Genomic DNA, 21,887 nt, shown 5'->3' on the forward strand with positions numbered 1-21,887 from the left:
AGCATTATATTTTTCAAAAATAGCATGGGTGTCTGTGTGTATTAGTAGGAAAGAGGGCACCCATCTGCACTATACACTTAAAGCAGTATTATGCCACTTTAAACAGCCTTGGCTTCCCCAAAAGAATAATGGGAAATGTGGTTTGTTAAGGGTGCTGAGAGGAGACCCCTATTCCCCATACAGAGCTACAGTTCCCAGAACGGTTTAACAACCAATCCTTCTTCCCATGGTCAAAGTTTAAAGCAATTCCCATCCTGTATGAAAAGACCTCAGTTCAGCCAACTGTGGCAGAAATATCATTCTCTCGGAGAAGTACAGCTAACAACCCCAAGTGAGCCCGGTTTTTCCAACCACCTCTGTTCCAACCTCAAGGGACTGTCACACAAAGCAGCTAATAATGATCCCCAACCACAGACATGTTGTGTCTGTATTGATTCGAGAAGGTCTGAGCCGTGAGGCTTTCTGAGATGTGGGCTGGCTGCAGAGCTGCCAAATTGCTTCACAGAAGTCTTAGGTAAAAAGCAGTAGCGAGGAACTCTGGCGCTTCCCCCGCCGCTCACCTAAAGACAGAACGAAGCCCATATCGTTAAAATAAAGAAGCCGGAAGGGGCAGGAAGGCACAGAGGGAGGCAGAAGGCCCAGCTCAGAGGTGCCCCAGAGATGAAATGGTGGTTATTTTCATGTTGGAGCAGTGCTGATAGGAAGCAGAAAACAAATAGGACCTTGCAGGAGCAAAAAAAAAAAAAAAAAATCATGCCGGAATTGCCCGCCGTTAGGCCCACAGTGTGTGCTAAGCTCGGCTGCCTGACGACTGCGGCTCCCCCTCGGTTTCACTGCATTTACAGAAGTCTATTACAGAAACACATTACTAGCTCCCTGGGTAAGCTGTGGAATGGGGTGGGGGGAGTGAACAAGCCTCCTCCGACAACTGAACACAACACCAGGCCAGGCTTTAGGTTTTTTTAAAGCCTCTTATTCACCCAAACAGATATGGGTTTAAACTGGAGCCAAGACTGAAAACCCAGAACTAGGTTTCAAGACCAGGCTGCACTTTTCCTGGATCATGTTAACAGAGAAATGTGAGGTGGGTTCAATAAGGAGAAGATGCAAGTGCAGGCTGCTCTTTTAAAAGCAAAACAACAACAAAAAATCTAGCTGTCTATTGCATTTTCATCACCAAAGAGCCTGATCCTATGTGCATTTGCTTAGAAGTAAGCAAGCGGGAAGGGACACGGGTGGCGCTGTGGGTTAAACCACAGAGCCTAGGACTTGCCAATCAGAAGGTCGGCGGTTCGAATCCCTGCAACAGAGTGAGCTCCCGTTGCTCGGTCCCTGCTCTTGCCCACCTAGCAGTTCAAAAGCACATCAAAGTGCAAGGAGATAAATAGGTACTACTTCGGCAGGAAGGCAAATGGTGTTTCCGTGTGCTGCTCTGGTTCGCCAGATGCTGGCCACATGACCCGGAAGCTGTACGCCGGCTCCCTTGGCCAGTAAAGCGAGATGAGCGCCACAACCCCAGAGTCGGTCATGACTGGACCTAATGGTCAGGGGTCCCTTTACCTTTTAAGCAAGTGGGACATGCTCCCAAACGGGACTTGAATAGGACTTGCTTCCAAGAAAATGTGCACAGGGTTGCTTTCTTAAGAGTGGCATAGGTAGCTCTCCCCACCCCCTTTTATCTGCTCCTCAAATTTGTGAGGTAGGCTGCTACTGAGCAGATGAAGCTAGTTTAATAAGATCAGGAAAACATGACTGTGACTCTAATATCTAAGAGGGTTTTCACTTTCAGAGGGCTTCAAGAAATACTGCTCAAAAACTGGTTTCGAAGAGCAGCTTGAAATAGGGAGAACCTGAAATTACAGTTTGGGGGCAGGGAGATGGTATGCAAATGATTTCATATCAGTGCAGCAAAATGTAAGCAAACTGCAACCGCTAGAAACAGTGGGTGTTAAGGCTGCGAGAAGATGTAGACACCATACATTGGAAGTACATGATTCCCCACAAAGAATCCTGGGAACTGTAGTTTGTTAATAGCCTTTGGGGACTATAGCTCTGTGTGGAATAAACTATGGTTTCCATGATTATCTGGGGGGAAGTCATGTTCCTTAGATGCACCACTTCAATTTCCAAAATGTCAGCTTTCCCTGCCCAGTATCTTCGTATGGAAAAGGAGTGTTAAGACGGCCAAAACATTCTCATTTGTCGCAAATGAGCCCATATTAGATTTGATCCGACCTGTTGGATTCAGGTTGAATCAAAACAGATTGCCTCACATAAAATTATTCGTTTTGCAAAAGTAAATTGTTGCTATTTCCAGCCCTGTTCTAAAGTTCGCCTTCTCACGATCACTACTGTTACCAGGAGAACAATGAGGCCTGGAGGCGTTCCTCCCACCTATGTGAGCTATACTACTACAATCCAGAAGACTCTCCCCAGTTTCTCCAAAACTTACAAGAGGAGGCAGTTTCAGTGGCTCATGGGGGGGGGGGGATTAGACCCTTGGTAGTTCCCACTGATCCTTGCAATCAAGGCCATATCGCTGCCGTGTCGGAGAGCCACTGGGCAGCCTTCAGTAAAGACTCTCCTAACTATTGCAGTTGCTGATTTTGGATGGAAAGGGGAAGAACAGTAGAGAGGGAAGGACAGCTTTGGTAGAACCCATTCTGCCCAAAGTTTAGGAAGCCTGGCCTGATTCACAAGTGGGCTTGGGGTAGAGGGGAAATGCATAAAATTAACATTCCAAGCCTTCCCCCACACCATTCTAAAAATTGGCACCATCACTTGTTTTTCGAGCATTGAGACCAATATGGCCTTCCTCTCCGAATTCAGCCTAAATGTACCTTACCTTTCTACGGTCACACTTAGAAGAAAACAGTACTGAGTAGGCATGGTTAGAACTGCACTATGGCAATGTAAGTAAATAAATAAATATGCCTGCCATACAAAATTGAAAATGCAGTAGGAATCACTAGCTCGACTTATGCATTCTGCTTGAAGGACACACCGCTGTGAATTCTCATTTTATATTACATCCGACTCTGCTCTGGAATAGAAAGGGAGAACAAAAGTACCCAGTGCATGCAATTAAAATATGCATCAGCTGGCATTTGGGTGCTATATGACCACATATACTTCCATATATTTCAAATCCAAATTCACTGTAGCCGAGCACACAACAAGATTGAAAGACTGACCTGCTCAGCTCTCCTAAGCAATTGAATTATTGGTGATGGAATCTCCAGCACCAGACACAGAGGCAAAGTTGAAACGTACTGAGGTACAAGTGCTTAGGGATTTAATATCACTGATAAACGCTCTGATGGCATGTATGGTTATGCAGCCTGGGCAATCACAATAGACCCCAGAGCTTCTATTTTGTGGAGAGAAGCACAATTCATTCCAATCATGTCAGAGGGATTTTGAAGAGCCATATAAGTAGAAGCCATTTGGACTATTTCATACTGAAAGGGAACTGAAGCAGCTGGGTCTCTTAAAAATGGAAGAGAGAGGAAGCATGCAGAGAAGGCACAGGTGTCTGCCTACTTTTGAGCATCATTGAAGAAAACCAATACAGACAAAACTGTTTCTTACTAAAAGTTTTCCTTAAGACAAAACAGGCTTCAAGGGGAATTCTGGATGTCATGTGCTTACATTCAAGATAGTTGGCACGCTAACGATACAAGTATTTATGCAGGAGTCGCCAAGTGTTTTGAGCAAGTGGGCACATTTGAAATGATGAGAAAATGCTGCAGGTGCCACAAAATGGCTGCCATGGGGTGACAGGAGTGTCATAACACAAAATGGCATCCACATCTGAAAGAGCAGGCTAAGAGTCAGGACCACAAAATGGTGCAAGCGTGCCTTCCCCCACCCCTAGCAAAACAGCTGTGACTGCACTCCCAAATTTCCACCAGAATTATTCTACTTTTCACCACTGCCCCCCCCCCTGGAAATGGTCAAAGAAAGCAACAATACTGCTATAACTATTCAGTGACCATAAGCACGAACCCCTCTCCAAGTTCTGAAATTTCATCAGCCATGGTTCACCTGATTCCAAACTCGCTTCAGCAGCCATAAGGAATTCGCCTTGTTATGAGGTCAGACTGCTTGTTCATCTGGCCTGCTACTATTTACCCTGGCACAGTTCAATGTAATGCTAAAATATTGCCACTGCTTTGCTCCTCCTCTGCTCCTGCTGCTCCTATTAGAAGATTCAAGATAGATAAAAGAAAGTACTTCTTCATGAACACAAGTACAACTTGTTCCCATAGGAGGCAGTGATGGCAGCCTACTTGGATGGCTTTAAAAAAAGCACTGGGCAAATTCATGGACGGGAGGGCTTTTGAGAGCTACTGGAAGTGTTAGCTGTGTTCTGCCTCCCCAGCTGGAGGCAGGGATGCTTCTGAATGTCAATGGCTGGAAACCACAGGAGCTGAGAGTTCCCACAGGCATCTGGTTGGCCACTATGAGAAGAGAATGCTGGCACGATATAGCAAACTTTTCTTATGTTCTTACATTCTTACATTCACTGCTTTGCAATGAGCAATGGTTTGCCTTAGCATCTCATCCAAATCCAGGCTCATGGTTTGTTTCCTTCAGACAGACCACAAGCCTGTGTTTAGATGACATGCTAAGCCAAATCATGGCTTAACACACAGCAGCAGCAGCAGAGGACCAAAGCAGAAATTATCTTCTTCCTAGGAGCCTGAACACATTCACAGAAAGCCATGGTCTGGCATAGTGTTATGTGTGAAATGAGTCTCTGAGTAACTGTGGCTCTCCATGTCCAAGAAAGATGTTTATTGCCTGATTCATGTTCCTAGTAACTGGAGATACCAGGGATTGAATCTTGGGCTCTCTACATATAAGGCATGTAGAATCTACCATCAAGAATTCCATGTAAAAAGAAATAGATTCTCAAGGCACCGGAATACTGGATAAAATTATAGAGCAAGATTCTTGCTGACTCCCGTTATAAAGGCTGCTCCTGATGTTTCAGGGGCCCATTGTCTGGGGACGGGGTGGGGGGATGGGACAGGGCTCAGACTTAAGTGGTGTTAATATATAGTTTTATGTTGATATATGGGTCTATATATATGGATCAATATATAGATTTGAATAAGATGTACTGGTTCTGCAACTATTTGGTTTAATATTGCTGTCTTTATTTGTATTGTCAGGCCTCATTACAGGGATGGGGAACTTGTGGCCCCTCCAGAGATTGCTGGAGACTGTAGCTCTCACCATCCTTAACCATTTTACATGTTGCTAGGGCTGAGAAAAGTTAATCTGCATGGACATATGTTTCCTGTCCCTTTCTTAATATGAATTATTAGCAGCTTGTTTCATCTTAGAGTATATTTAGCAACATAAAATGTCTGGCCTATTAATATTTGCATGACTATTTAAATTGGCTGATATTTCATATCTGCTTGTCAATTGCCTTGAAATATTGCAGCAACATCATCATCATCATCATCATCATCATTATTATTATTAGCATTTCTATAGCATACTCTTCACCCAAAGATCACAGGGCAGTTTACAATATAAAAATGCAAAAAATAATAATGCATACAATAATAACGAAAACGATAATCCCACACGCTGTTTAAAAGGCTGTGCATTGTTTACTAAGAGTTAGCAAGCGAACAGCAATCTGGGGGTCTGTGTGCAAGTGCAAAATCACAAAAAGTCAGGGAAATGCAGAAACGCCCCCCCCCCCAAAAAAACAGTGAGGAAGCCCTGAGACCTTTCCAGATGCTGGTAAGCAAAGCGGCGCCTTGCTTACCAGCTTCTGGGGTGCTCCCAGAGCCCTCCCACCGGAAGGCATCGCCATGTAAGGGCTCTGGGAAGCTGCCAGAGCCCTCCTGCTTCCTTCCCAAAGTCCTGTAAGCGCTGGGTGCAAGTGGGGAAAATAAATAAATGGAGAGAGGAGAATGGTGGGTTTCCCCAGTTCTCCATTCATTTATTTATTTCCCTACCACCATCTGCATAAAGTTGAGATAAAGTGAGCCCAACTTTCGGGCTTACTGTATTTGGTTATGTACTTTTTTTCCTGAGTTTGTGATCCACTTTCGGCATGCAAATAAAACGACAATGAAGGAACGTACCGGAAAATGGCTAGCTAGGTTTTGTCGCCCCTAATTAGGAATGCCTACCAACAAAAGCACAATGCCACAGTGAAAATTTGGTGCATTTTTTTGGCACCCCCGTGGTGCTACTGCAATCAGTACAACACCATGCCTGGGTACGAGCAAACAGCACGACTGTTAAAAAATTCATTTCAAAATCTTCCTGGAAGCTAATAAATTTTACAGCAGTTTCAATCCTTTCTCATTGCAACAAAGGAAAGCTTAGTTCCAGACAAATTAAAAGTAAATTGATTGCCTTAGGGGAATGTATTCAAATATCACTTTTCCATGTTAGAAATCTCTTTCCCTAAAATGCCGAGGAAGGGAAAAGAGAGAGAACGAACCACAGCAATGGTTTGGAAACAGTAAATCATTAAATCCCTGTTTGCAAAAATGGATAGCAAGGGGCGGGGGGTGGGGGCCATCAAACTTAAAATAAAATGCAAATATGTCACTGGGGTGCAGGCCTAACATTTGTGCCTGAATTTATGAATAATAAATATGAATAAATAGTAAACATGAAGGGATCAAACATTGCATTCAGTGTTCACCCACATTTATCCATCTCTCCCAGACAGCATCTGGAAAGCAACTTTAAATTTTATTGTGTTGGGAGCCTTGGGGAAAGGAAAGCAAAGAGACCATTCTGCAACAACTCTGTACGGTGGTACCTCGGGTTACAAACACCTCGGGTTACAGAGTCCGCTAACCTGGAAGTAGTACCTTGGGTTAAGAATTTTACCTCAAAATGAGAACAGAAATCGCGCAGCAAGAGGAGGCCCCATTAGCTAAAGTGGTACCTCAGGTTAAGAACGGTTTCAGGCTAAGAATGGACCTCCGGAACAAATTAAGTTCGTAACCAGAGGTACCACTGTATTTAAACTTAGAGACAGTTTACACAATCTTACTTTTTTCTTTTTCTTTTCTAAGAAGCCTCTGACCCCATCCATCCATTGTCTACACTCAAGCTGGGAAAATGTAAATGATCACAGATATAGAGAATTGTTCAGACACCAGCACTATTGCATCCCAGCAGTTGTAAGAACTTTAGGAATTGGTGCCCAAGTATGCTCCCCCGCCTCCCCTTCACATCCCTCTTTTTGTGTGTTTCACAACTTTTAGATGGTTTGCCTAAATCAGGACCTGAATCCCTTCTCTGGCAGCCTTTTTAGCAAGGTAATAAATCCCACTGAATTCCATGAGACTTACTCCCAGGTAAGTGAGCACAGGACCACAAATCAAGCTACTACATTGAAATGAAATGGAAGCACCAGAGGGGGCATCTTGTTTGCTTTCTTTTCTCCCTCCCTGTACTTTTTAAACATTGAATCATACAATACATAAAGCTGGCAAGCAATGACAAAAGGAGAGAGCGAGATACATACATCATCCTTGATCGATAAGCAATGTTCATAATTCACAATCTGTAGCTCTGTTCGCATCGCTGCATTCATGTGACAATTTGGTCTGCTCTAACAAATCATACCAAATTTGAACTATATTTTGTAAAAATTGCAGCTTACTTTAATTGTTTGAGAAGTTCCAGGTCCTAGAAAGCCATAAATCAATGCCAGGAGCTTCTAGCTGAAGCTAATACTTGACAACCAACAGCTTAGCAGATTCTAGAATGCTTGGGAAATTCGATCATCTTGAATTCCGGGTACAAAACGACTCAATCCACACTGCTCCGACTAAATGTGCAGAGAGCAGCTTAGCTATCCGTTAGGTTTTGCATTTATGAATGTTGTGACACAGAGCTCAAAAAGGTATCACTATGTCTTTCCAAAATGTGCATTTTGACAAAGAAAAAACATTTAGAAATGAAATGAGCATACTGAGAATAGTATATATTATTAAGAAAACCCCTTCGCTATGTTGTTTTTGGTGCTTAAAAAAAGCAAGCCTACGCACACATATAATTTTATTATGTTTTTTTTTGGGGGGGGACTTCTGGATTTATTCATATTTTTAAAAAATTTATATAAGTTTGATTTTATTTGTATTTTTGTGTGAATGTTTTTCATTGTTTTATGTATATATTTTGTTGATTGTGCAGTATATAAAGCTTGTTAAAGCCTGTACACTTAGAAAAATGCATATCTTGAAATAAAATACATATTTGTGTGTGTGTGTTTATACAAAAAATGCAGATTAATGTGGAAACACGGCAGAATGGACCAGTGAATTAAAAAACACACGTGGCACAGATGAGAAATAAAATGGTTCTACATCCCTCGTTTGATCCAATAAACAGGATACTGCTTATGTTTGTTGAGAGAAATAGATTGAGACAGAGAGACATATGTAATGCAAATGAGCATTTCGGACCAATCTACATTTTACATCTGCATAACAAATCGATTGAAGCAGAAATGCCTTTAAGCAGTCGGAAGTTTTTGTTTCATTTTACTTTCTGTGGAAGATTCTTGGCTACTGTATTTATTTATTTATCAATCACAGGATGGAACGAAGTCAGTGTGCAGTGGTACCTCTGGTTACGAATTTAATTCGTTCTGGAGGTCCGTTCTTAACGTGAAACTGTTCTTAACCTGAGGTATCACTTTAGCTAATGAGGCCTCCCGCTGCCACCATGCCGCCACAGCGCAATTTCTGTTCTCATCCTGAGGTAAATTTCTTAACATGAGGTACTACTTCTGGGTTAGCAGAATCTGTAACCCGAAGTGTTTGTAACCTGAGGTGTTTGTAACCCGAGGTACCACTGTCCTTGGTTAGTGAACAACCCACTTGCTTAGCCATCCATAGTGAAATGCAAGTCACCCTCTGTGGATGGATCATTGCTCGCTCATAAATTAAGAGGCTGCCTCTCTTCCTTATCTCTCCACACGGTTTAATGTCAGGAGACAAGATGGGAAAGAATTACTGCATAATATTTCTCACCTCTTAGCCTTCTCCATTTGCTAATCAGAGAACCTCAGGAATATAATCCAGGCATGGCTTCCCTTTGGATAATGCTTAGAAGATGCTAATAGCAGGGGAAAGTGGCAAATACATCTTACAGCAACTCAGGACATCTCTCTCTCTCTCTCTCTCTCTCTCTATATATATATATATAATTTTAAAAAATCAGACACACAAATTGAACTGTTCCACCATTTCAAGAAATAGACAGAGTTTGGGCAAAAGAAGCATTGGTTCAAAAAGAAATTCTTTTAATGGGGAAGGAGGAAGAGAATTTGAATTGCACCAATTTATCAAGCAACCACCAAACAGGCCCAAGGTCTGAGAATCCAGCTTGGTGGGAGCTGGGGGCAGGTGGGTAATTTCTACTGTGATCACCCTGCTAAAGAGGTTAGATCCGCAGCCTGCAGAAATCGCTGTAGCCCTGTAAAAAGCAGTGGAGTTGTGCACATTTGCACCAGGTAAAACTGTCACTGGCCTTTTCTTTCTCCCAGCCTATATAGCCATTAATAATTTAATTCCTTCTTGTTTACTGTACTCATGTAGCACATGAAGAGTGACACCTTTGGTTATTTACATCCGAGATAATTTTCTCATGACATAGTGGGCAGATAAATAGAAAACAAGAGGAAACAGCAGCTGCTCAGGCTGCAAAAATAACAAGAAAGGTGGTTTATTTCAACAGACAGGATGCTAAATTTGAACATGAGTTCTCAGCTATGGACTTCAGCAACTCACTGGGTGGCTATGCACAAGTCATTCTTGTTCAGCCTCAGGTACCTGTTTCTAACAAGGGAAGCACAACTGGCTTCCTCAATGAGTAAATACAATCTTATACTGTAAGGGGTTTGCTGCTGGTGACACCTCCAGCAGCCTTTGGCTGTGCTGCTGTGATGTCAGAGATATGTGCTGGCCCCTCTGCTCCCAGCAACTGAAGAACTAAAGAGAAACCAGAGCTCAGTGGTAGAGCACATGGTTTGTACGTTAAGTGTCCTAAATACAATCCATGGCATCTCCAGTTTTAAAATTGATCGATTAGCCCATCATGGGAAAGACCTCTGTCAGGGATTTCAGAGAGTTGCTGACAGTCAACACTAAAAAGCTGGATGGATAAATAGTCTGACCTGGTATATGGCAGGAGGAGGAAAGAGGAGGAACTGGTGAGAAACGAGGAAGGGCAGGAGAGGGGTGACAGCAGTAGGAAAGCCACACCCATCTAAAACAAGGATGGGAAACCTATGGCCATCTGGTTGTTGTTGGGCTACAACTCTCATCAGCTCCAGCTGCCATGGCCGTGGTCAGGGTTGGTGGAAACTGTAGACCCACAACACCTGAAGGGTGTGAAATTCTGGAAAGCCACTGGCAGTCAGCATGGCAACAATATATAGTTAGGTGAATCAATGGCAAAAGCAAGCTTCCTATGTTCTCCTAAAACTGCCCCTGCATTGTCATAGGAATCCCATGCTCCTTCATATTTGAAACAAAGAGAAAAACTCAGTTCATATAGAAAACAGAGAAAAGTTAATAAAGAAAACAGCAGAAAGGTTCAAGTCTAGCTTTCTCCCTGAAACAATACTCTTATGTGTATGGATGTTTCTCTTCTTGGGACATTTAATCAAACAATATTTACATGCACACTCACTTGAAGTCTGGTGGTATATTATAGAAACAGTCTTGCCATGTGGTGAGCTGTTTGCCTAGACAAGATCTAGGGCCCCATATACACTATATATTTAAAGCACTACCACACCACGTGAAACAGTAATGACTTCCCTCCCAAAGTATCCTGGGAATTGTACTCTATGAAGGATGCTGTGAGTTGTCAGGAGACCCCTATTCACCTCACGTAGCCACAGTTCCCAGAGTTCCTTGAGAAGAGGGCTTGACTGTGAATTGTAGCTCCGTAAGTTGGGTTGGAGGTCTCCTAGCAACTCAGCACCCTTAACTACAATTCTCAGGATTCTTTGGGGGAAGCCATGACTGATTAAAGTGGCACCATACTGCTTCAGATCTATAGTGCAGATGGGTTCTCGGACACATTGTTGAGGTAACCGAAGGTTGCAGAAATTGTTATTCCCAGCAATGCTAGGAACATGAGCCTGAAACAGCCAGTGCAAGCATCAAATTTTGGAGGGTCCATGGGCTGTGCTTTTGCCCACATGGCTTGGTTTCAAGCCATGTGGGCAAAACAGGGTCGCCTGATGTCATTCAGACATCTGGTGATAGGCAGTTGGGAAGTCCTACCCTCCTGTCAAAGATGGCCTACAATGGGGTGGAAGAGATAGCAATCTGGCCTGCTGACCAGACTCAGTTTCCCACTGTCTGTGGCATTGGTCTTCAGGTTATGGACTGATTTTTTAAAATATTTATTTGTATAGAGCTAAGGCTGCTGTGACAAAGCATCATAGTTCAGTGGGGGGGGGTCACAACAGCATTCAAATATATTGATTTTTTTAAAAAGGGAAATGGGTCCCCAAGTGCATGTTTGAATTAAAGGGTTTGAAAAAGTTGAAGTCTACTAGTCTACTCTAGTCTAGTCTATTGCATACCCACAAATCTGGTGGGTCCCACTGGCACATTCCTAAGCTTGTTGTAGACAGTAGGCCCAACACCAGCTTGCTCTTCATCCTTGCATCATACCCAAAGCAAGACTGCTAAATCATCAACGTAGCTAATAGGGTATTCTGTACTAAAGCCATTGTCACCAAGACCGCTTGCATTAATAAGGTGAGCCTTAAGAAGGGGGATGAACTCAATAATCTGATAGGGCTTTTTCATCTCTATCCATTATGATTCTATAGTTTGCATACCCAATTCCCATTAATGCTAATGGGAGTTACTGTACTGCGTTCCGTGAGAGAAGAATACAGGCCTTTTGACTTCATTACGGAAATTTAAAATTCATTACCACAGGATACTGAGGGATTGCCCTAAATACTCTCTCTTTGTTATATATTTCCTAGTTAATGCGACCATTTGAGTGTACTGTACCCTGCTGAGTAGGAAACATTTTCTAGGCTGTTTAAAACACATTCTCCACAATTGGAAGCAAGTCTTTTGTCTCCATTTATGCCTTTGACACTGGCTGCCTTCAGCTTAATGGGACCAGAGTAGATAAAAGCAAATCAATCCAAAAGGTGACTTTTTCTATCCTATTGTCAAATCTCACAGATACAAATTCAAGTATTCCTCGTCTTCCTGCGATTCAACACAAGCCATGCATTCAAATCTGAGCTGCAACAATGAATCCAATTATTAGAACATCCTATTCAAAATTATGCGTCAATCAGAAAATGACCGCTTGACTATGCTCATATAAAAAAATACAAAACACTGAAATTGCCAGTGGGGGGTGGGGAAGAAGGGGAATAAGAGGAGAGATTCCAAGGTGCAGCAGTGGGGCACACCTTAAACTGGAAAGAACTGGAATTAACCTGCAGAAAATTTGTTCAGAACATTTTTTCTCCAAAGACCTTGCTGCTCTCCAACTAGAAGCTGGGACCTGACTAGCTTTTTAATTGACTTGAAAGGTAATGTAAGGCACTTATATCCTAAAAGCTGATGGTGTAAATGAGAGTAGTGAGGTAGCAGTGACTAGTAAGGAGCTAGTAGAAGAAGAAGAAGAAGAAGAAGAAGAAGAAGAAGAAGAAGAAGAAGAAGAAGAGTTTGGATTTGATATCCCGCCTTTCACTCCCTTTTTAAGGAGTCTCAAAGCGGCTAACATTCTCCTTTCCCTTCCTCCCCCACAACAAACACTCTGTGAGGTGCGTGGGGCTGAGAGACTTCAGAGAAGTGTGACTGGCCCAAGGTCACCCAGCAGCTGCATGTGGAGGAGTGGAGACGCGAACCCGGTTCCCCAGATTACAAGTCCACCGCTCTTAACCACTACACCACACTGGCTCTCAAGCCAGGTTCAAATCCCTGCTCAGCTATAAAGCCCCCTGGGTGATCCTGGGCCACTCAATTATTCTCACAGTCCAACCTAGGGGCGGCCAAGTGTCCTCCTTAACAGAGGGCAGTCCTTCATTTGACAAGCTGGCTTGACAAGGTTCAGTTTAAAGATAAAGAACCATAACACGGGAGAGCACAGGGGCCTTGAAGTTGCCCATCAACAGTTAGCACCCAGGCAGGATACAGAACAGGGACACAGGTCACAGTATTCCCTGCTTTGTGGTGGCGGGTGCACTGTATTGAAATTATAGTATTTTATTTATTTATTAAAAATGCTTCTTAATTAGCATACATAATTCTTTTTTCTTTTCTTTTTGCAGGTCAGTGTACTTTTTGGTGATCTGTTTGTGGAGATGAGCAAGTAGCCTAACCAACCTCACTGGGTGATTCCAAGGGGAAAGATCTTCCATTTAAGCTTCTTGGAATAGGGCAGATTGCAGAATAGATAAGCAAACAGTGAGAACTGCAGGCAGGGGTATGCTGACAGTGTCTCACTCCTGTTAGCAGCTGAGCTGCAGTTTCCTGCTCTAACTGCAATTTCTTGACCAAGTGCAATACCTGAGCTGCTGTGGTCAAGCTATCCGAGTCCAGGAACAGCCACGGTTTCCATGCCAGCTGAAAATTGATTAAAGGTCCTCCTAACCCACTGCGATAGCCTAATGCGAATTCCTCACCTTAGCAAGAGTCAGACCAGGGATTTTCTCACTGTTCATGCTCTTAGGGCACAGGAAGTGACCTTATTCAAAGTCAAACTACTGGTCTATTTAGCCCAGAATAGTATTACTCTGACTAGGAATGGCTATCTTATAAGCAGTTTTTTAAAAACTGGAGCTGCCAGGGTCCGAACCTGGGACCCTCAGCATGCAACACATGTGCTCTTCCCCTGAGCTATGGCTGTTGCTTCCTAACTCTTAGTAATGACACACCACCAGCCCTTTATTTACTCACCCAGCCCAGTAGTAAATATAATGGTGATGTTTCATGCTTGAGGAAACAAACCTACCATTTCCCACGTCTCTCAAAGGCAAGAATATCAACTTCGGGGTGGACCGGGCAGTCAAAAGTGTATTCATGGCACCCTTCAATAGCCTGCCTATTGGGACCTGGCAGCCTCCACCTAACACTGGCCCTCTGTTGTCCTTCATGTAAATATTGTTGGGACGACAGCCAAGGCAGAGGGAAGGGAGTGCCTCTTCAAGCAAGATGGGAATCTCTAGTGTCAGATACAGCCAGCCTGACTAATGAGACCTCCTGCTTGCCAAATCCTCTGTCTATTCCAGCCATTGAATATGCTCAGAAGCTCCATGGCACCAGCCCAACAGTCTACAGATCCCAATCAAGTATCAATAGCTTAAGTGTAAGTGATGGCAAAGGGGGAAAGTGCCAAGTGTTCCTTTTCTTTTCTTTTAGTTTCAGGAACTTCAGTTGCTGTTATGGCACTAGTGGGAACGTAAGCAAGGACTTAATTAATCCTATCACAGAATGGATCCACCACAGGGCAAAGAAAAGCGGGGGTGGGGAATCAAAAGGAGCTATTTTGGAGTCTTTACAAAGAGAGAGTGCCAGGGTGAGAGAGTTGGCACAGTTTTCAGCTGCGTGAGGGTAGCTCCCATTAATGAGGGGAAATCCGGGATCCTCTTTCAAGCAATGTTCATGGGAAGAAAGGTGAACAGTGTTAGTTTCTTCTGAAGTGGCACACATCACTTAGGGCAGGGTACACAGCCCAGTGCAAAGCCTCTTCTATGTTGTGCAAAAGGTTTCAGATTCAATCCTCAGCATCTCTGGTTAAAAAGGACCTTAGGCCTGCAGGGCAAGAAATACCCTCTGTCTGAGTCCTTGGGAATCTGCTGCCACTCAAAGGAGGCAGCACTGATCTGGATGGACAAAAAGTTCTGACACTGTGTAAAGAAACTTCATACACAGTGGAGCCATCAGGACAGGACTTTGGGGGCAGGAGTCTAGGGCCCGGCCCAGCAGATTGAACAGAATGGCCTCCTCAAACACAGCAGGGGTAACTTACCACATTCTGATGGGAGGCCCCCGCAAGACCATTAAATGCAGTCTAAAATTACCTGAATGTACCATACTCAGACAGGAACATTTTAATGGGGCTCTGAATACCAGGCAGGTAAGAGAGAAGGGTGTAAGGGGTAGGATGACACATAAGACCCTAGGAAATTGCCACAAACCAGAGGTTTTCTAAGGTTATCTGCCCATCTACTCTCACTGGCAGTAGGTTTTTGAAGGGAGGGAGACTAAGCCTGAAGAAATGATTAAGAGGTGAAATGATGACAGCCATCTTCAAATATTCAATGGGCTGTTGTCAGGGCTGGATTTAGGTTTGATGAGACCCTAAGCTACTGAAGGTACTGAAGGTAAGGGGGCCCTTTATATGTCCAGATGTCCTTTGTCAGCAACAAATTTGTCACTGCTGTTTGTGTTGAATATATGCCATGCAACCAGTCCATGCAGAATGTAGGCACCCTATATATAGAAATAAGAAAACCAGTGATATTTTAGGGAGCAGGCTAGCAGGCGGGGCCCATTACTTACATCATAGGAGCCTACACAACACAAAAACTGTTGCTGTATGTAGGTTCTATTTTATTTGTTTTTTATCTTATATTTTGGAAATGTACATCCAGGATTTTTTTCCCTTTAATTTTTTTTGGGGGGGGCCATGAGAGTGGGGCCCTAAGCTATAGCTTGTTTAGCTTATACGTAAATCCAGCACTGGCTGTTGTATGAATGATGAATTCTATCGCAACCTTCAACCCTTGGCCTAATGACCCGGAAGCTGTACGCCGGCTCCCTCGGCCAATAAAGTGAGATGAGCGCCGCAACCCCAGAGTCAGTCATGACTGGACCTAATGGTCAGGGGTCCCTTTACCTTAGTTGTACGAACAGAGGAGGGCATCAATTGGACACACAAAATGGTTTCTGCCTTTATTGTAATAGTTTATAAATGTGTTTCTATGCATATTAATCAGTGCATGACTTCTTTTTTTGGTGGTACATTTCCACTTTTTGGTGATGCGTGAATGAGCTCCCTATGCCTTAAAAATGCAGCAGCATCTTTGGAACTTTACTCTTCACTGATCTGCCAAATGGGAGAGACCTGGGCTGCTGCTGTACAGAGGAAATCCTGCCATTATAACACTAGCAGTGGCAGCCAGAGGTTGTGCCTTTGGGGTGATGAGCAGGCAAAGAGTGTGATGTCATCCTTGAAAACAAAGCTGGGGACATGTTGGAATGCTCTCTGCTGCCTGAAGAGAGACTGCAGTGACCAGGAGACAAAGGAGGCTGAGTATTAGGACATGGGGTGGGACAATAAGGCCAGAAGGAAGACCTTTGCAAGGCTTTAACAGGATTAGCACATTATTTTAAATGTTTTGTGCTGAATTTAGCTTTTGCTTGTCTAAAACGTTGATATATGCTATGATTTGTTGCACTAACTTGCATTCTGATAATTTGTGCTAATTGGGTTGCTGTTCTGTTTTGGTGTTAGCTCTTTTGGGCTTCCTTTAGGCAGGAAACACTGGATATAAGCATGATATGAAATGGAAATGGAATTCAAGAGTCACGCTACCTTTGCCTATGGAGGTTCCATTTAATCATCAGGACCAACAGTGATGGGTATGGAGTGAGCGTGATGCTTAGGGGTCTTGAAATAGATCCCCAACCTTAGCTATGACTAGCAAAAAATATGAAAAAGACAGACATCCAAAATAAATGATTAAATACTAGGTGCAATGTATACACAGAGAGAGAGAGAGACAGAGACAGAGAGACCCAGAGTCAGAGAGAAAATGCAGAATCCAGCTTTCCTTAGTGCAAAAATCAGATTGCTTTTAAAGAACAACTTATTACAGAGCATATGAAGTTCTGGTTAATGGTCTGTAACTAGTCAGATAATTCATAGAATCATTGAATTGGAAAGGACCACCAGGAGCATCTAGTCCAGGGTTAGGCAACCTAAGGCCCATGGGCCACAAGTGGCCCACGGGGGTCATTTAACCAGCCCACAAGCCACCCCCAAACCGAGCCTCCCGCTTGGCAAGTCTCCGTGTGCTGCGCTAAAGCAGCGCAGCGTGGCACGGGGACTCGCTTCCTCAGCACCGGAAATCGCGTCTGCACATGCACAGATGCTGGGAATCACGGGCGCGCGTGCAATGCGACCCACAAAGGGATCTCTGCTGAAGTGAACTGGTCCAGGAGAGGTAAACCTTGCTGACCCCTGATCCCTGCAATGCAGGAATTTTTCACCCAACATGGGGCTTGAACCCACAACCCAGAGATTAAGAGTCTCATGCTCTACTATAGCGGAGCTATCCATCAGGGATCTTTCTTATGTGATCTTGACTCCATACCCCAAAGTACTTAAACTACTCACTCAGCCTCAGTCTGGACTCTAGAAAAGAGGGCTTCCATAATAGAAGCAACTTTGGATTTGGCTGTTCTATCTGAGTTTGCAATAAGCCTCCCTGATCTCCCCACAAGGAATCAACAGGGTTTTTAATGCTAGGGAGTGATGGAACTCTCACATTCTGGGAACAGCAGGAATTCAGTCCCAGAAAGGAGCCTGGTTGGAGCTGGTGAATATTTAAAGTTTGATTCTAGTTCCTCCATATACAACACCAACCAGAGTCTCCATTTGAACTTTGAGAGTAACTTTCCTCTTCTGAAAGGGCAAATGTAGCCCTATAGAAATCCTGCCGAACCATCTCCGTGGGGAGTCTTCCTGACGCCTCCTCCATGTCTGGTGCACAGATGCAACCCCCGCCTCTTGTCACTATGCAGTCTAGTCATTTAGAAAACACTTAGCCATGCAGCAGGCAATAGAATTAAAAAAACATTAAACTTCAGAAGGGGGCTGGGGAGGGGGTGCTCAAACTTTGACAAGCTGCATCTAATGCTAAGTATAATTAATTAAATTGGATGAGGCACAAGGGGAAGAAGGCAGAAGAGGATGGCAAGCTGGAATCAGGATGGTAATGCACTGATATTTTGCGCGTCACCTAGTAAAGGAAATAAGCAGGGCTGTAGTGGTGCAAGAGAGTTGGGGAAGACGTGGCTTTCAAAAGGATGCGTACCGGGGAAAGGGAGCAAAATGCAGGAGAAAGAAGTAATAATGCAAGAGAAGATAATTAAAAGAAAGCCAGGTAACTAAGAATATTATCTTACAAAAGCTGCAATGAAGGCTGCAGGGGTAAACAGCTCAATGGCAGAGCATCTGCTCTGCATGCACAAGATCCCAGGTTGAATGCCAGGTATCTTCAGGTGGGGCTGGGAATGCCCCCTGCCTGAAACCCTGGAGAGCAGCTGCTGGCAATAATAAACTAGATGGCCTAATAATCCAACTCAATGTAAGACAGCTTCCTATGAATAAAATAAGGAGGTCAACATTTCAATGTCGTGAGGTCTGAGAATACAGATGCACACCCAAAATGAAGAAACACAAAGCCACATATAGATGGAAGACTAAGCTACATGCCACCCTCTCAATCTATTGCTGTTGAAGCCGTTATAGCAGCACCAGTTTCCCAGAGACAGAACTGTATATCCCCCACAATATTCCAAGGGGCAAAGTTTTAACAAGCTTGACGACTCCATCAGCACAGATAATTAAGCAATTAGAACAGTCAGAAGTTGACAAAGCACCAGCTGAATGATGCCCGTGAAGCTACAAAAGAGAAGAGGGGTTATCCCAGTGGAAAAAGCTTTTGTCAGTGGTTCTCCTGATTGCTTGCCAAGGGCAGGGGGAGCTACAAGGCACACAGGCAAGGCTGGTTTCCATGCTGCCATGAGAGGAAGGGCAAAAGGGAAAGGCTGGAAAAATGAGAGGGACCGATCGTTTTATTTTATGTGGTGTTTACAAGCCTTCATCCATTGCAAAGGGGTGATGTAGGAAAAAGCTAATTCCTAGTGATATTACTAAATGTTTTTGGAATGTGTGCTTCACAAAGAGCCTTCCTTTATGAGCTCAGAGAGGAAAAGCACATTTGAGTCACAATATTTAATCTAGGGACGTTTATGAACAATTTCAGGCAAGGAGACTGAGACATGCTGCCAATCCCAGCACTCATCATTCACAGAGAAACACAGTTCCACACCCTAGTGTATCAGCGCTATGCAAAAGCCTTCATATTAGTAATCTCAGATGGCTCTCACATGCATTTATAACTTACTCCTGAGGAAAAGGAAAATTGCTGAGGACGTTGTATTAACAGTCCTTGCAGCTTGGGTGAATTAGATTGAAGCAATTGTTTACAGTTTCTGGAGTTCAAAGGCTTTATTAATGCAGAAACTATTTATAGAATGAGTGGAAAGGAGAGAGAGAAAATGACTGACATCTTGGCTCAATATTAGGAAAGAAATATAAACCAAAATGGCCTAGCTTTTTAGGGGTAGAATTAATTTAGAGAGAGAGACTACAAGCAGGGAGTAGCTGGATCGCTAGTGCCCTCTTGGAGTTTAAAGTAACACATGCATTAACTATAAATTCAAGAGAAGAAAATGTGTTTGCTTTTCTCCAACACTGTGCATCCAGGAAACTGTCATGGTCCCCAAGGCACCACAAAATACCCAAAATATATTTTTAAAGATATCTCATAAACTAAAAGTATGTAAAGGGCAGAGCTCAAATGACGGTGGGTTTTTTAGTGTTTTTTGTTTTGTGGCATGGTTTTACTTCTTATATGCAAATATTGAAGCACATGGCTACTCAGAGTAACCAGTATATGCAAACATCTGGCTCATCTAAGACTCTATAGAACTTTTATTCTCAATGGTGATGGAACTCACAGGTGGAAAATACTTTTTATTTTTACAAATCTTTATTATTTGTAAAGGGGATCTTTGTACGAGTCAATACTTTACTATCCCTTTGGAGCCCTTTGGAATTCTTTTATCCTTCCAAGCAGTGACACTTTATGGCTTACATTTTTTATTCTTTTTTATGTTCGCACTTTGTTTTAACAAAATCTACAAAATATTAAATGGGGGGGGATGTGTATGTTTTGCAACTGCAAGACACACTGCAATGGTCTAAGATAAGCACCACAAAATACCCATTTCACAGAAAAGCAACAGGCAGTGCTCAGAACCTGTCTAAGATTCTCAGGAGCCACTCCTTCTCCCAAAACAACAGGCTAACCAACTACACACACCCCAAAACAAATAAAACACAGACATATAAAGCAGGCAAGTCCTTATAAACCTGAGACCCCGCCCCTCAGCAACTACGACAACAAATCCACCTCATTTAAAAAATATTAGGAGGGGCAGGGGACCTTGATGGGCACCAAAGGTGGTTTCTGAGGTGCCACATTGAGGATCCCATATCTAGATAAATTTTTGGTCTGATCCAACATTACTCTTTTAAATTCTTATATTCTGAATCAACAGTTGTGCATATCTTGAAAAGAAGATGCACTGCACCCATCTGCAGGCCCCAGATATCCCTTACCTGCTGCCACAACAGATATGGAAAGCCAAGACTGTAAATGAGCCTCAAGGTTCACACAAAGTAAAGGAGATCTGCTGAACTGAAAGCAGTAGAAACTTGCATGCAATTATTTCATACGTTCCAGAAAGCTGTGGAATGGGTTCCCAATCTTCAAGGTAACTGGAAAGCAGGACCATGTAAAAACTAAACTGTGCTCACCTAAACACCAAAGGCTTCTGCAGCAATCACCTTCCCTGGGCTGGAGACAGTAGCAGTGGGCATTTTCAACAGAAGGGGGGCATATTCACACCATACATTTAAAGCACATCCAATGCACATTTAAAGCACATGGCTTCCCCCCAAAAGAATCCTGGGAATTGTAGTTTCAGAGTGCTGGGAATCGTAGCTCTATGAGGGGGAAACTGCAGTTCCCAGGTTTCTTTGGGGTATGTCAAGGGCTTTAGAAATATGTTGAATGTGCTTTAAATGTATGCACCACAAGTGTTTTTTTCTCCCCATGATATGCCATATACAGAGTTTAGTAGCCTGAGGGACACAAGAGAAGGAGGGAGCCCTTTGGACACAATTTCCAACAATGCGGGAGAAGGAGTCTACTACCCTTGCATTTAAGCACTAGCCTGGCAGCCACAAGCAACAAAGAACTGCATGCAGAAGAGTGCTCAGAATCCCATACAAGTGACTGAGTAGGCTGGCAGGGGAGGGACTGTTCTCTCCTCTTCTCCACTCAGCATAGACAACAACTGAGCTGCCAGAGAAGTGCAGTCACCTCTTCTACCCAGCCCAGAAATGCAGAAAGTCCCCCCACCCATTCTCTGCCAGCACCTAGCAGGCTAGTTTTAAAAAAGCAAGTTAGCAACTTTGGGGGGGGGGTTATTAGACAATCCTGGTCTTCCAAATAACCAGTGTGAAATGTTTAAGATGCAAGAAGCAGAGGTTGTTTTTTTACGACCTTGGATGGTGAAAACTGTTCATGATAATTGCATGGTTCTAACTAACAGAAGGTCCCAGGTGCTGCGAGTTTTGGAAAAACTTACAAGAATGAATACATTCCCTAAGACAGAGAGGGCTCAGGTAGAAGGTGGATGGTGACACAACATTTCTCCTGGATCCCAGGGAAGGACTAAGTACAGCTTTCGGCTGCAACACAGTCCAGTGGCACGCTGATGGGGAACCAGCATGGACTCTGAAGGTGCAATTTCCATGGGGCTGATGAAGAATAATTCATTTACTTCAAGGGGAATAATCAACCTTTAGCATCAGAAGCATGAGCTCCAAGATTGGATGAAGAGTTTGGATTTGATATCCCGCTTTATCACTACCCGAAGGAGTCTCAAAGTGGCTAACATTCTCCTTTCCCTTCCTCCCCAACAACAAACACTCTGTGAGGTGAGTGGGGCTGAGAGACTTCAGAGAGA

The 21,887-nt window shown here is 43.5% G+C and overlaps 1 protein-coding gene and 1 long non-coding RNA gene across 3 annotated transcripts in view; one reads left to right on the forward strand and one right to left on the reverse strand.

The window, feature by feature from the left end:
• The window catches only part of PCDH19 (protocadherin 19), a 140,191-nt gene that overhangs the window by 14,201 nt on the left and 104,103 nt on the right, over positions 1–21,887 (reverse strand). The gene's annotated exons all lie outside the window — the stretch shown is intronic.
• Positions 10,016–20,686, forward strand: LOC310698695. The gene is made up of 3 exons (XR_014521705.1): positions 10,016–10,213; positions 13,325–14,361; positions 20,412–20,686. It is a non-coding gene; the product is annotated as an uncharacterized lncRNA (long non-coding RNA).

Source organism: Podarcis liolepis, assembly GCF_965112155.1.
Source record: "Podarcis liolepis genome assembly, chromosome: Z".
Lineage (NCBI taxonomy): Eukaryota > Metazoa > Chordata > Lepidosauria > Squamata > Lacertidae > Podarcis > Podarcis liolepis.